The 13,110-nt window shown below is 44.3% G+C and overlaps 1 non-coding gene across 1 annotated transcript; it reads right to left on the reverse strand.

Annotated features, from left to right (window-relative positions):
* Positions 1-521: 521 nt before the first annotated feature.
* LOC117803163 lies at positions 522-625 on the reverse strand. The gene has a single exon (XR_004626861.1). It is a non-coding gene; the product is annotated as a U6 spliceosomal RNA (small nuclear RNA).
* Positions 626-13,110: the final 12,485 nt, after the last annotated feature.

Below are 13,110 nucleotides of genomic sequence, written 5' to 3' on the forward strand. Positions count from 1 at the left end.
TGATTGCTCTGTGGGCATGTCTTTCTACTGTGCTTTACTTGTAGGGATGTTATTCTGCTCTTTATTTCTTTTTTCCTTATGATAAGTTTGTATAGGGTTTGACCTTGAGAATTTTCTGGTTGTCAACTTTTATGTGGACTCGGTTTTCCTGAAATCTTAGAATCAGCTAGAGTTCAAAAATGTTTCTCTAACTCAAAGAGTGCCCATTTCTGTCATTTTTGCAGAGTTCACAAAATTTGGTGACTTGCTGTCTGAGATTTCCTGGATCAGTTTCCTCCCTGCTTTGACCTGGGCCTTTTCTTTAAAAGTATGAAATGGGGGCGCCTGGGTGGCACAGTGGTTAAGCGTCTGCCTTCGGCTCAGGGCGTGATCCTGGCGTTATGGAATCGAGCCCCACATCAGGCTCTTCCGCTATGAGCCTGTCTTCCTCTCCCATCCCCCTGCTTCTGTTCCCTCTCTCGCTGGCTGTCTCTATCTCTGTTGAATAAATAAATAAATAAAATCTTTAAAAAAAAATAAATAAAAGTATGAAATGATTTATGAATTTGCCTATCACTTTTGCACAAAGGCCATGCTAATCTCTGTATTGTTCCAGCTTTAATTTATGTGCTGCTTAAGCAAGCACGACCATAGCCTTTTAACAGGTTTCTCTGCTCTAGTGATTATTTCCACAGAAACGAATACTCAAAAAAAAAAAAATGCAAATCTGATTATGTCACTTCCAACCACACCCTGATTCGTCAGCGGCTTCCCTGCTGCACAACCTGCCCTTGCCTTCCACTCAGATCTCATTTTCTACCTCTCTGCCCTGGCCCCCTAGCTCTAGTCAGATTCATCTGTGTTCTAGAACAACAAAACTTGTTCTGCCCCAGAGCCTTTTCACCTGCCACTCTCTTTTCTTGGAGCTCTTCCCACCTAGGGCTCCAGCTGTCCTGCACCTGGCTCTTTCCCATCCTTCAAATATCAGCTCAGATATAACCTTGACCAAAGTGATTCTTGGCCACCCTGTTTAAGGTGGTCCTGCACCCCCAGTCACAGTCACTGTCTGTCACATCTTTCTCTAATCTCCATCTTAGCTCTTGTCACAGTCAGGAATTCTCTGAGCTTTTTCTTTACCTGTTTACTGTATGTTCAAGAGGCCATGGACCTCACTCGCCTTCTTTTCTCCTGTGTGTCCACTGCCTCACGTGGTCCTGACACACAGTCGGGGCTCAATAAATATTTATTGAAAGAGAAATAAGTGCAGTTCAGCTATCATCTATATTCTTTGAAAATTCTTCACTGACTCGCTGCCCCCTCTACATGTCTGCACAGCCAGTCACCTCCTAGCCCGTGGAGACATCTGCTTACGGTTTCTATCCGTTTACTGTTATTCATCCATCCGTTCACGGTTCTACCTTCTTCATTCTCTCTACCATGGGCTCCTTGTGGACAGAGAGTTAATACTACATGTCTTGTGTTCCCAGCATAGTGGGGATGCAACAAATCTTTCTTGAGTGAGTGAATAGATGTTTTCTCTGGAGAGCAGAGGTGAGAGGACAGTTGGGAAGATATCCAGGGAGTAAACTGGGAGATTAGGAGAGAAAAATGTTCTCAAATCCTACTGTTCTGCTCCGTGGCATTAAATGTGCTTTCTTCTCTAGTCCCTTATTTGATCCTCATAAAACCCTACAAACTGGAGCAGGTATTGCTATTGCCTTTAGAAATGAAGACACACAAGTCTTGTGAGTTTTAATCTGAACTTACAAAGTCGAGAGGGAGTGGATTGAAGACAGAAAGCCATTTGATTCCAAGCCCAATGCTTTTTGCATTAAACTGGGGTGAGTGTGTCTCTAATACAACACGAGGAGACAAGTGTTCTTTCGTGGATGATAAATGATTGAAGGTAAATCCACAGAGGCGGGCTGGCATTGCATTAGGCCAATGCAGCGTCATTGGAACAAGGGTAGAATCTTGAGAGGGCTGTGATGGATAAGACCCGTCTGGGGGTACAAAGCCTGGTGTGGATTTTTTTTAAAAAAAAAATATTTAAAAAAATATTTTTAAAAAATAAGACTATCATTCTTGTTTAGAACGGAGCCAAGACATGAATAAAGGTGGGTGTATGATGGGTCAAGATGAGGTGGGAAGCAGGAAAGCGTGGTAAAGAGGGCTGTGCTGGGCCAAGTGAAGGCACCCACAGTGTGGCATCTGTGGGATTACGGGTGGGAGCCAGCTGCGTGGAGTCTAAAGGGGTAAAGGACAGTTGGTGGCCGGGGGTGGCGAGGAGCGCGTCTGCCAAGGTGGAGAAGGAAGTGAATGCCCCACGTCAATGCCAGATCTTGTCAAAGTCCTTTTGGTGTCCTGACCACGGGAACTTCCTCTTTGAACAAGCTGGAAATCGGATTCTGGCAGAAAGATGGCATGAAGTCGCCACCCTCATTCTTCACTTGTTCATTCTTTCAGTAGGGGCTCCTGGCTTCTCTGTGGGTCCTCATGGATGGTGGATACAGGCCACTGAGAGCCAGCCATGGACTCTCCCTGGAGTCCCTGAGGGTGTCCTGAGCAGAGGCAGGCTGTCCTCTCCCATTCTCAAGCAGCAACCTCCCTGCCTCTCACCCTCAGCCACCACATGGGTTAGGGATGCTCAGCGTTTGTGGCATTTTCTGAGCACTGGCTGGTGTCCTGGATGCGAAAGGCATTTGGAAGTTGGTATGAGACCCTGTAGCCCCATCCGTTCCTGTCCAGCATCTCTGTCGCTCCTTTGTCCCATCTGTCTGCTTGGTCTCTCCATCTCTGATCACAGATGCTTGGACTCCGCCTCCCCGTCAGCTTGGTCAGGTCAAGGCAGGGGTGTGCTCTGGTAAAAGGAGCCTGCTCTGGGAGATCACCTCACTCCAAATACTTGCCCCATTTCTTGCTCAAATTTCACTCACTTCCTCCAGCAACCCTCAAAGGTACTTGTTTCATAGTCCCAGAGTCAGTTCTAACTCCTCCTCCCCTCGCCCTCCCCCTGCCTCCCTCCACTAATACCCATTAGCACACCTGGAACCAGTGGTTCTCAAACTTGTCTAGAAAATGATGACATTTCATTTATTTAACTTATAAGGTCTAAATACTAAATTTTGGGTGAAAGCAGACACTATCTCATGCTAGTCCCTAGTGTATGGACTAGAGGTAGAGAGATATCAGCAATATAGGAAAAGTATGTTGGGGAAAGAAAATTTTGTCCATGAACATGGTTCCCCTCCTCCCAGTGAAGACCCAGGGATTAAGAGGTTCCACCGGCAGAGCCCCTCTGTGCTGTGGGGATGAGGCCGTGTTTGAAGGAGGGAGTGACAGGAAGGGACTCACGCACACCTGCTATGGCTCCATGCTGGGGGCTTTACATGTCATTGCAGGTGGACCCAGAGGGCGGGAGTGGGTTAAAAACAGCCAAGGGGTCCTAGGAAGCTCCTTGACAGCATTTTTACCCTGGAGGAAAGCTGTAAAGAGGGATGATAATAATAGTCCACACTTATAATAATGCCCATACCATGCCCAGCACTGTTTTCTTTTTAAAACCACTTTATTGAAATGGGATTGATGTACAAAAAGCTGTATATAATTAACACATACAACCTGATGAGTTTGGAGGTAAGTATACACCACCCGTGAAACAATTACTATAACCAATGCCATAAATATATCCATCACCTCCAAAAGTTTCCTCCTGCCCTACTTTTTCATTCATTCATTCATTCATTCATTCATTCATTCATTCATTCCTGCACTGTTTTAAGTGCTTCACATATATTAATTTATGGAATCCTTACAACATCCTTACGAGGTAGGTGTGCTTGTATTATCACCATTTTACAGATGGGAAAACTGAGGCACAGAGAGTTAGTTAGAGAGTTAATTGCCCAAAGTTAGTTCGTAGAGGTGGGCTTTGCAGAGTCTGTGTTTTTAAATACTGCCTTCCCCAGTCTTGCTGAGAACCCGCCCTTGCAGCACTCACTGCTCCCCACCAGCGTGTAGCTTTACTGTGTGTGTGTGTGTGTGTGTGTGTGTGTGTGTGTGTGCACGCGCATGTGTGTGTGGGGGGGAGGCAGTGAGAGAGAGAGATGGAGAGGGTAAAAGAGAGAGAAGGGGAAAGAAGGAGAGAGAGGGAAAGAGAGAGTGAGAGAGAGAGAAGGAAAGAGGGAGAAAGGAGGAAGGGAGGGGAGAGAACATGTCAGCCCAGAGCAGCCCAGAACAGAGCCCAGGGGTCAGCGCTAAGGTCCAGCAGCACTGAGCCTCTTCGCCTCAGTCCTGTGTCCTTCCTACCCACGTAGCATTCAGGAAATGTTTGTTGACTCAGTGAAGGAATAAACTGAGATTTACTTGAGTACAGGGCTCGTGTAGCCCTTTTGTTAGCAGTTATTTTGTGGCCTTCATTATGACCCAGTTTTCTTTTTTTTTCATTTGGGTGAAAAATGATTTTGTCATTTAAACAGCATGACTTCATTGTTGATTTTTAAAATCTACCCCCACCATCAAATTCCTCTTTTGGTATTTTGTCTCTCCTGATATATTTAGAAACATCTGTCTTTGTAGTCTTTTTCTTCTTCCTTTTGACTCTATGATGCATTTGAACAGGGGATGTTCTATATATGCAAAATAGCTGTATTTTTATTTTAGTTTATTTCCTTCATTCTGTGCTAGAGGTTAAGAACATAGCCTTTTGATAATAAAGAACTTTCTTACTATCTTTTCGATCGACGGCACAGGCAAAGAAAACACCATCATTGTGTGAAATGGTCTGATTTAGAAACCAATTATAAGGAACATAATTATCTACAAATAAAATATGCATGTAAGTCCTTGGTTTGCTGCTTCTAATGTGACAGCAGACAAATGTGTAGCTAGCAGAAACTTGCATAAAGTAAATTGAAAGCCAACCATTTCTAGATTATGTCTGAAAATCTTGTGACAGCCAATAGCTCAGGATCAAAAATAATATCTATTTTTTCTCCCGCAAGTGTCTCAGCATCGCCCCGTGTGAGTGCGTGTACTTGTGAGTATGTCCGTGTGAGTGTGTGAGTGCGTGCCTTGTTGGAGGGACGGGGTGGCTCAGGAGGGATGTTTTTCCATCAGAAATTAAGGTCCACAGCTCCCCCTTTCTGTCTACTGATGATTATCAAATACCTCTGTGCTTCAAAGCCGGAACTCTAAGGTTCTTTTTTTATCATCAGGATGCAAATGAATAAAAAGTTCCCCTGGTTCCCTTAGGAAGCCCATCATTAAAAAAAAACATCCCTTTGCCCACCTCGATTTCCATAAGCTGTGGGCAGGGGCACAAGGGAGCTGGACACCCCGGCTTTCTGTCCGCGTATCCGCAGGGCCGGGCTCTCTGCCCTGCGAGAAAACGGCAGGAGCTGCTTCCTGGGCCCCCTCTCCCTCCTCTGCAGGGGTGTTTGTGAGCCACCTGCCAGGCTGCCGCAGGGTGGCCGAGGCGGGGGCCAGGGCACAGCCGTTCTGCCCCAGCCCCTCCGTGACATCAGAGCAAACTCCTGTCCTCAGGCAGTCCAGCTTGTGTCACTGAGATCACGCTTTGTGCTTCCTGCGTCCTAGTGCTCGGCTTCCTCCTCACTTGCCGCTATAGTTTATAGATTCTAAAGACAGGGGTTTGGGCGGGGGGGGGGGGGTATTTCAGCATCTTTGAAATCCGGATGCATCTTGCAGTCGGCAATTGTCATAGTATCAGTGGCAACACGGGGACAGAAAGCTGCGGTGCGTTTTGCCGTCCACGCTGCCTTGGCCTTGGGGCTGATGCGCCGTCAGTCACTGCAAGTCTCCGGGATTTGCGAAATGGTGTCCCTTCCCAGCCTTGTCATCCGTTGGCATTTCACGCCAACTCCGTCCTGAAGGACCCGCAGGCAACCTCTTGCCCGCCCCCCCCCCCACTTGCTGCGCTTTGTCGCCAGGCCATCATTGCTCCTGGCGTGTCTTGCGCCTTCGAAGCTTTGTCCAGCCCTGCCTGTGGAAATTGGTCCAGCTCACAGACTCAGACACGATGTTCCCTAGACTTCCCTGGTGATTCCCTTCCAGAAATTATCCCTATAGAGAGCTATTCATGCTTCTCATGGTCTTTAGAGCCTTTCTGAAAACTGCTAACCAATTTCTTTTTTTTTTCTTAATAAATTCTTATTCTTATTTTGCTTGGTATATGTAAGCAAAAGATACATTTAAATCCTCAAACAGTTGCTTTCCCAGGGGCAATTTGGTAAGGGGTGTTTGGCAAGACTCTAATTCAGATGCAGTATCTGCCACTGATTTTATGTGAACGTTTTCTATATAAGGATCAAGGAAAGGACATGAAAATATGAATAAGAATCCTTTACTCCATTAAAAATTGCCTTACTCTAAATGTTTTATTTATTCTAAAAATCTCATTTTTTTTTCAAATTTAAAAACTCCAGGGAAAATAGAAAAATAGAAATGTTTCTGAATTTTTCATCTCCCCTCTCCCATTCCTAGGCCTTTCACCTTTATGATCCTTAGGGAGAAAGCAGGGTAAGTAATGAGCCCAAATTATGGCAGGAGGGGGGAGGTGCTTGTCTTAAAAGCCAGGGTGGAAGCATGGATTTGACTCTGCTTAGCTAGGAGGAGCTCTTTCAGAGAATTCTGAAACGAGGGAAGGGGTCAACAATTTCTCCTGTCACAGCTTACGGAGGACCGGGACACTGTGGTCGCTCCAAGTGGGAAGAAGGGCATGGCCCTGAGGGCGCTCAGCACCCCCAGCTCACACCTGAGAAGCTTCTACTGTGTGCAGGATAGAGGATGAACACCAACGGCTTCTGGAAGATGGCTGCCTGGTGCTGGGCTTTCCATAAGGTGTGCTCGAACGAGCCGGGCATGTTCCACGCTCCAGGTTAGAGCAGGGAGGAACAACAAAGGTTTGAGTCTGAAGGAGTGGAAGGAAAGGACTACAGTAAAAGTAGATGAATGAGAGAGAAGACTGTCAGAGAGTAAATGATGAGTTCACTTAGGTCCCCAAAGAAGTCTGTGTTCACATACTGTTAATGGAAGAAACCGTCTAAGCTATTATCAGTTCGTGCACCTTCGTGTGAATGAGTCTGGGATCGTTTCCATCGAGCAGGTTTTAGAACGGTGGGTGTGGGGGAGCCCTGAGCCCCTGAGGAGGACAGGGGTGCTTGGGGGAGGAAAGAGTGGCAGGGCAGGGGGCTCCTTACCCCCACGTTGGTAAGGCTGTGATAGAGGAAGAGGGAGAGACACAGGCCTGCTCTGGTTTTCCCGTGAGCAAGGACTATGTCTGTGTGCCAGGTGACCTGGAGGGGCTGGGGGAAGCTGGCAACCACGTCCAGCACCTGCTGTCTGGAGGGCCCTAGGTGTGGGGGCCATTGCCAGCCTCTGCTTGCGCTCTGAACACTCCCCTCACAGCACAACTTGCGAGCTCTGGGCTCGGCCTGGACCCTGTTGCTGCCATCTTTCCACAAGCTCCACAAAGTCTGATTTATACCTAGCGAGACGGCACACAAAGAAAGGTGGTGAATCACAGGGGCGTCTGAGAAAAACTGGCTTTCTATCACTTCTCCTGAAGGCCCCCAGAGTTACTACAGCACCTAAGGCGAGGGAGCCTTTGTTATCCGGCAAATAGGTATTCCAGTGTGTTCCACTCCCAGCCACTCCAGATTCATCTCTGTGGGAAACTTTCAGGCCCACATAGCATCGCTTGCTCGCTCCCTGGGTTTCAGCAGTGCGGAGTCATTGCATTGATCTGTCTTTTCATGGTTCGTTTTGTGTCTTAAGTGAGAATGGGATCTATGGCTCAACTGCAAATCTGAAGATTGTTTTTCAGAGCCCAGCATGGAAACAGTAGCGTACAGATACTGTTCGCAAAAGGCCTGTCGTCTTCCACAGAAGGGTGGATTGGCACTGTCATTTCTCAAGTCATCTCCAAAGCAATGAAACATTTATTGAGCATCTGTTATGGACTGAGTTACGCTAGGCACAGGAGATGCAAAGATGCAAAGTGAGAAACGGTCCTCACCCTTGAGTTTCATTCATTCATTTATTCAACAAAACCTATTCCAGGCACTGGCGATAAGACAGTGAATAAAACAGAAACGGTTCCTGCCCTTATGGAGGTCACATTACAGCAGGGGCAAGAAAATAATATAACAGCAGCCTTAGGAAGAAAGAGAAAGCAGGTAACCACAGAGACGATGTGTGTCTATCGATTTTAGATGAATGGTCAGAAAGACCTCTCTGAAGAGATGGCGTTGGGAAGAATTCTGAATAAATCAGGGAGTGAGCGGGAGGAAGATGCTGGACGGAGAGGAGCCGGTGCAGAGGCCTGAGGTGGGAGCTTGTGTCGTGTGTGTGAGCAGCTGCTGGAAGCCAGCGGCTGGGCTTGGCGAGCAAGGAGGAACTGCAGGAGATGGAGGAAGGCCCAGGAGCCAGTCAGACCGTGCAAGGCTTGGAGGGCACTTTGGACTTAAATTTTATGCCGTTGTAGTTTGATTTTTGCAGTCTGACTTTTTGTTTTTTAAGCACATGGGATTGTAAAAAAGGAAAACTCTTCACTGAGGCATAACATACACACACAGAAATACACATATCCCAAGTGTACAGACCGAATATACCTGTGTAACCAGCACTCAAGGTGAAGAAACAGAATTTGACCAGCATCCCATCCTCATGCCACCCCCCAGCCACCCTTCCCTCCCCACAGAGAACCACCCTCTGGCTTCCCAAATCATAGACTGACTTGGAACTTCATATAAGTGAAATCCCACAGTATGTACTCTTTGATGGCTGGTTTCATTCGTTCCACGTTGCGCTTGTGGGATTCTTTCATGTTGGATGTAATTGTTCATTCTTGTTGCTGTATCATATTCCGCGGTATGAATGTTCCACAGTTTCTTCATCTATCCATGCAGGTGGTTTCCAGCTTTTGGTTATTTCAAATACAGCTGTTATGAGCATTCATTTATGTGTCTTTTGGTGTATTTGTGTGTGTTTCTGTTGGAATAAGTCGAGGGATGGAATTGCCGGCTCACGGGATAAGTGTATGTTTAACGTCAGTCCATAGTGTCACTTTTCCAAGTGTTTTTGCATCATGTTTTATCTCCGCCAGCATGTGATGAGAGTTCCAGTTGCTTCATATTCTTGCCAATGCTTGGGGTAGCTTGTCTTTTTGCTTGTTTGTTTCAGCCATTCTGTTGTGTATGTAGTGGTGTGCATTGTAATTTTAATTTGCATTTTCCTGATAACCCCGAACTTAAGCACATTTTCATTTTCATACGTTTGTGGGCCATTAAGATATCTTTTTTTTTCAAAAGATTTTATTTATTTATTTGACAGAGAGAGAGAGAGAGACAGCCAGAGAGAGGGAACACAAGCAGGGGGAGTGGGAGAGGAAGAAGCAGGCTCCCAGCAGAGGAGCCTGATGTGGGGCTCAATCCCAGAACACCAGGATCACGCCCTGAGCCGAAGGCAGACGCTTAACGACTGAGCCACCCAGGCGCCCCAGGGTATCTTATTTTGAGAGGTTACTATTCAAACCTTTTGCCTACCTTTTTTTTTTCTGTTAATTGACTGTCTTTTTAAAAAATTTTGTAGTTCTTTATATATTCCGGACACAAATCCTTGGTTGGATATTTGTGTTGTAAATATCTTCTCTCACTCCGTGATTTGCCTTTTTATCCTCTTAACAGTGTCTTTTAGGGTGGAAAAGTTCTTAATTTTAATGTAGCTCTTTTATTGTTTGTGTTTTTTTGTGTTTTGTTTAAGAAATCTTTTCCTATTCAAAGCTAATAAAGATCTTCTGTTATGCTTTTGTTTTGCAACTTTATTATTTTGTCTTTCACATCTAGGTCTATAGTCCATCTGGACTTCATTTCCTTGTAAAATGTGAGGTAGGGATCGAGCTTCAGTTTTACACATATGGCTCGTCATTTGACCCAGCACCATATATTGGAAAGATCAGCCTTTCTGCACTGGATTTAATTTTGAGTACAGTGAGAAGCTGTTTGAGCCTGTTCCAGAAGGGATTAGCATGATCATATCTGTTTTGAGAGAATTAGTCTGGCTGTGCTGTGAAGAATAGATGGTGGGAGGCAGGAGTGAAGTCAGGGAGCTCAGGATAGAGGCTGTTGTAACAGGCCAGATGAAACATGGTGGGTGCATGGAGTAGGGGGGTAGCAGTGAAGATGAAGAGATGTATTTTGAAGATCTTTCTTCACAGGGCCGGCTCACGAACTGGATGCAGTGTGTGAGTAAAAAGACAGAAGTTAAATGTGGTTCCAAATGTTTTGGCCTGAACAATTAAGCAAATGGCAAAGAACCACTAGAGGGTATCTGGGTTCTCCAATAGCCATGAAAATAATTCTCACTGTCAGATCTGTATTCAAATTTGCTTTAAAGTTTTACTTGTAAATGTGTGGAAGAAAAGTAGTTTGATTAATTCAACACTAATTTGAGCTCTTTTCTCCTTTGTCTTTCATCTATCATTGAAGCTGGAAAATGAAAATACTTCCCAGCCTCCCTTGCAGCTAGCAATGGCCACGTAACATAGTCCTTGTCAACAACCACTGTCAGAGGTCTCCTGGAGCCCAGACGAGTGCCTGAAACATGGTAGGTGCTGCAATATTTGTTGAGTGAAAGAATGAGAGAATGAAAAGTTTGAATAATATGATTAAAGATACAAGATGTAAAGGAGAGATTTCTGGAATGACATCAACGAAAAAAAAAAAAGGAAGTGATTGTGAGCAAAGGATGAGCAGCTGGCTTTGGCAAAATAGAAGGACGAGTTTTCTCTGAGAGCAGGTCATCAGTTGTTCTGATGATTATCAAGTCCAAGGAAGTCTTTTATTCTTGACTTCGACTCTGGCATATTAATGTTGATTACCCTCTCTGAATTTTCCACATTAATCCTTTCTTCTAGTTCTCTTATTTCTCCAGTCACTATTTTTTTGTAATAGCTTTATTGAGATATAATTCACATACCATACAATCCACCCATTTGATGGACACAATACAATGACTTGTAGCCTATTCACAGATATGTACAAACCTTACTTCAAAAAGAAACCTGTACCTCTTAGCTATCACCTTTCTACCCCCACCCCCAGTCCTAAGTAACCACTCATTAAGCGCTTTTATTTTTCCTTTCCAATCTGGATCTTCTTTTCTCTCTTTCTTGCCTCATTGCCCTGGCCAGAATCACTCATATCATGTTAAGTAGAAATGGTGAGACACCCCAGCAGAGAGCAGGAACTATTTCTCTTTGCCCAGCAACATCCCAGCCAATAAGAACTCAGTGAAATGGGGGCGCCTAGGTGGCACAGCGGTTAAGCGTCTGCCTTCGGCTCAGGGCGTGATCCTGGCGTTATGGGATCAAGCCCCACATCAGGCTTCTCCTCTGGGAGCCTGCTTCTTCCTCTCCCACTCCCCCTGCTTGTGTTCCCTCTCTCACTGGCTGTCTCTGTCAAATAAATAAGTAAAATCTTAAAAAAAAAAAAAAAGAACTCAGTGAAATGGTTCCTCCCAGCTTTCTCTTTTCCCCTATAAAAGCAAGACCCTCTCCTCTGTTGTCTGGACTTGCCTATGGTTCTCTGTAGTTTGCTTGTCCCAAGTTGCAGTTCTCTGGTATTCCCAAATTAATTCACTTTGCTGGTAAAAAAAAGAAAAAAAAGAAAAAAGAAAAAAGAAATGGTGAGAGACAAAAATGGATGTCTTTGTCTTATTCTTGATTTGAGGTGGGAATTATCCAGTCTTTCACCATTAAACACAATGTTAGCTGTAGGGTTTTTGTAGATTCTTTTTAATTGGGTTGAGGAAGTTCCTAATTCTTCTTATTCCTAATTTGTTGACTGTTTTAATCATGAAAGCATGTTGGATTTTGTCAAATGCATTTATTGAGATAATCATATGGCATTTGTTTTTTATTCTATTAATTTGACCTATTATATTAATTGAGTTTTAGATATTAAATCAATCTTCATTCCTGGGATAAATCCCATCTGGTTAATGGTGTATAACTAAGTTTGTATGTTGCTAGATTTGGTTTGTTGATATTTCACTGAGGATTTTGTGTCCATATTCATAAGAGATATTAGTCTATACAGTTTTCTTGTGCTGTCTTTGGCTTTGGTATGGGTAATACTGGCTACACACATGAATTTGGAAGTGTCCTCTCCCCTTCTATCTTCTGGAAGAGTTGTAAAGAATTGGTATAACGTCTTTAGATGCTTGGTAGAATTCAATGGTGATGCCATCTAGGCCTGTTGTGGGTAGTTTACTGATTACTAATTCAACCTCTTCGCTTATTATAGGTCTATTCAGAATTTCTATTTTTTTTGAGTCAATTTCAGTAGTTTGTGTCTTTCTAGGAATTTTTCCATTCCATCTAAGTTATCTAAATCAATGGCCAATAACTGTTCATAGTAATCTTTTACATTCTTTTTTTATTTCTGTAAGGTTAGCAGTGATAACCCTTCTTATACTTCTGGCTCTAGCAATATTTATTTTCTTGGCTGATCTGGCTGAAGATTTGTTGGTCTTTCCAAAGAACCAGGTTTTGGTTCCCTTGGTTTTGTTTATTATTTTTCTATTCTCTACTTCACTAATTTCTGCTCTTTTCTTTATTATTTCTTTCCTTTTGCTTGCTTTGGGTTTAGTTTGGTCCTTTTCCCAGTTTTTTAAGGTGAAAGTTTAGGTTATTGATTTGAGATTTTTCTTTTTTTCTTAATAGAGTTATACATATACAGTATGAAATATAACTATAATATCTAGAGAGGCTAATAGGGAAGGGAGCTGCCTGAGAATCGGATCGTATTAAAAGACTGTAATTCGTGCTGCCAAAATCTGGAGTCCTCTCCTGGATGACTGTTGGTTAGCAGTCAACAGAATGAGCTTTCAGATTTATAAGGAAAGACCTGGAGAGAGACATAGGCAGGGAAAGGACTCCTGATGATAAAGTGGGAGAATCAAGTTTTCCTGCCAGACACAGAGGGGAAGCCAGGCAGAGGAACTCTGGGGAGTGACACAGGTAAGGTAGTGCCCAGAATGGGGCACAAGATGCAGACAAAGGCCAATTCATACGGGCGACAGGACCAGGTGGAGTGATGGGAGAGAATTCAG

Source organism: Ailuropoda melanoleuca, chromosome 7, assembly GCF_002007445.2.
Source record: "Ailuropoda melanoleuca isolate Jingjing chromosome 7, ASM200744v2, whole genome shotgun sequence".
NCBI classification, from domain to species: domain Eukaryota; kingdom Metazoa; phylum Chordata; class Mammalia; order Carnivora; family Ursidae; genus Ailuropoda; species Ailuropoda melanoleuca.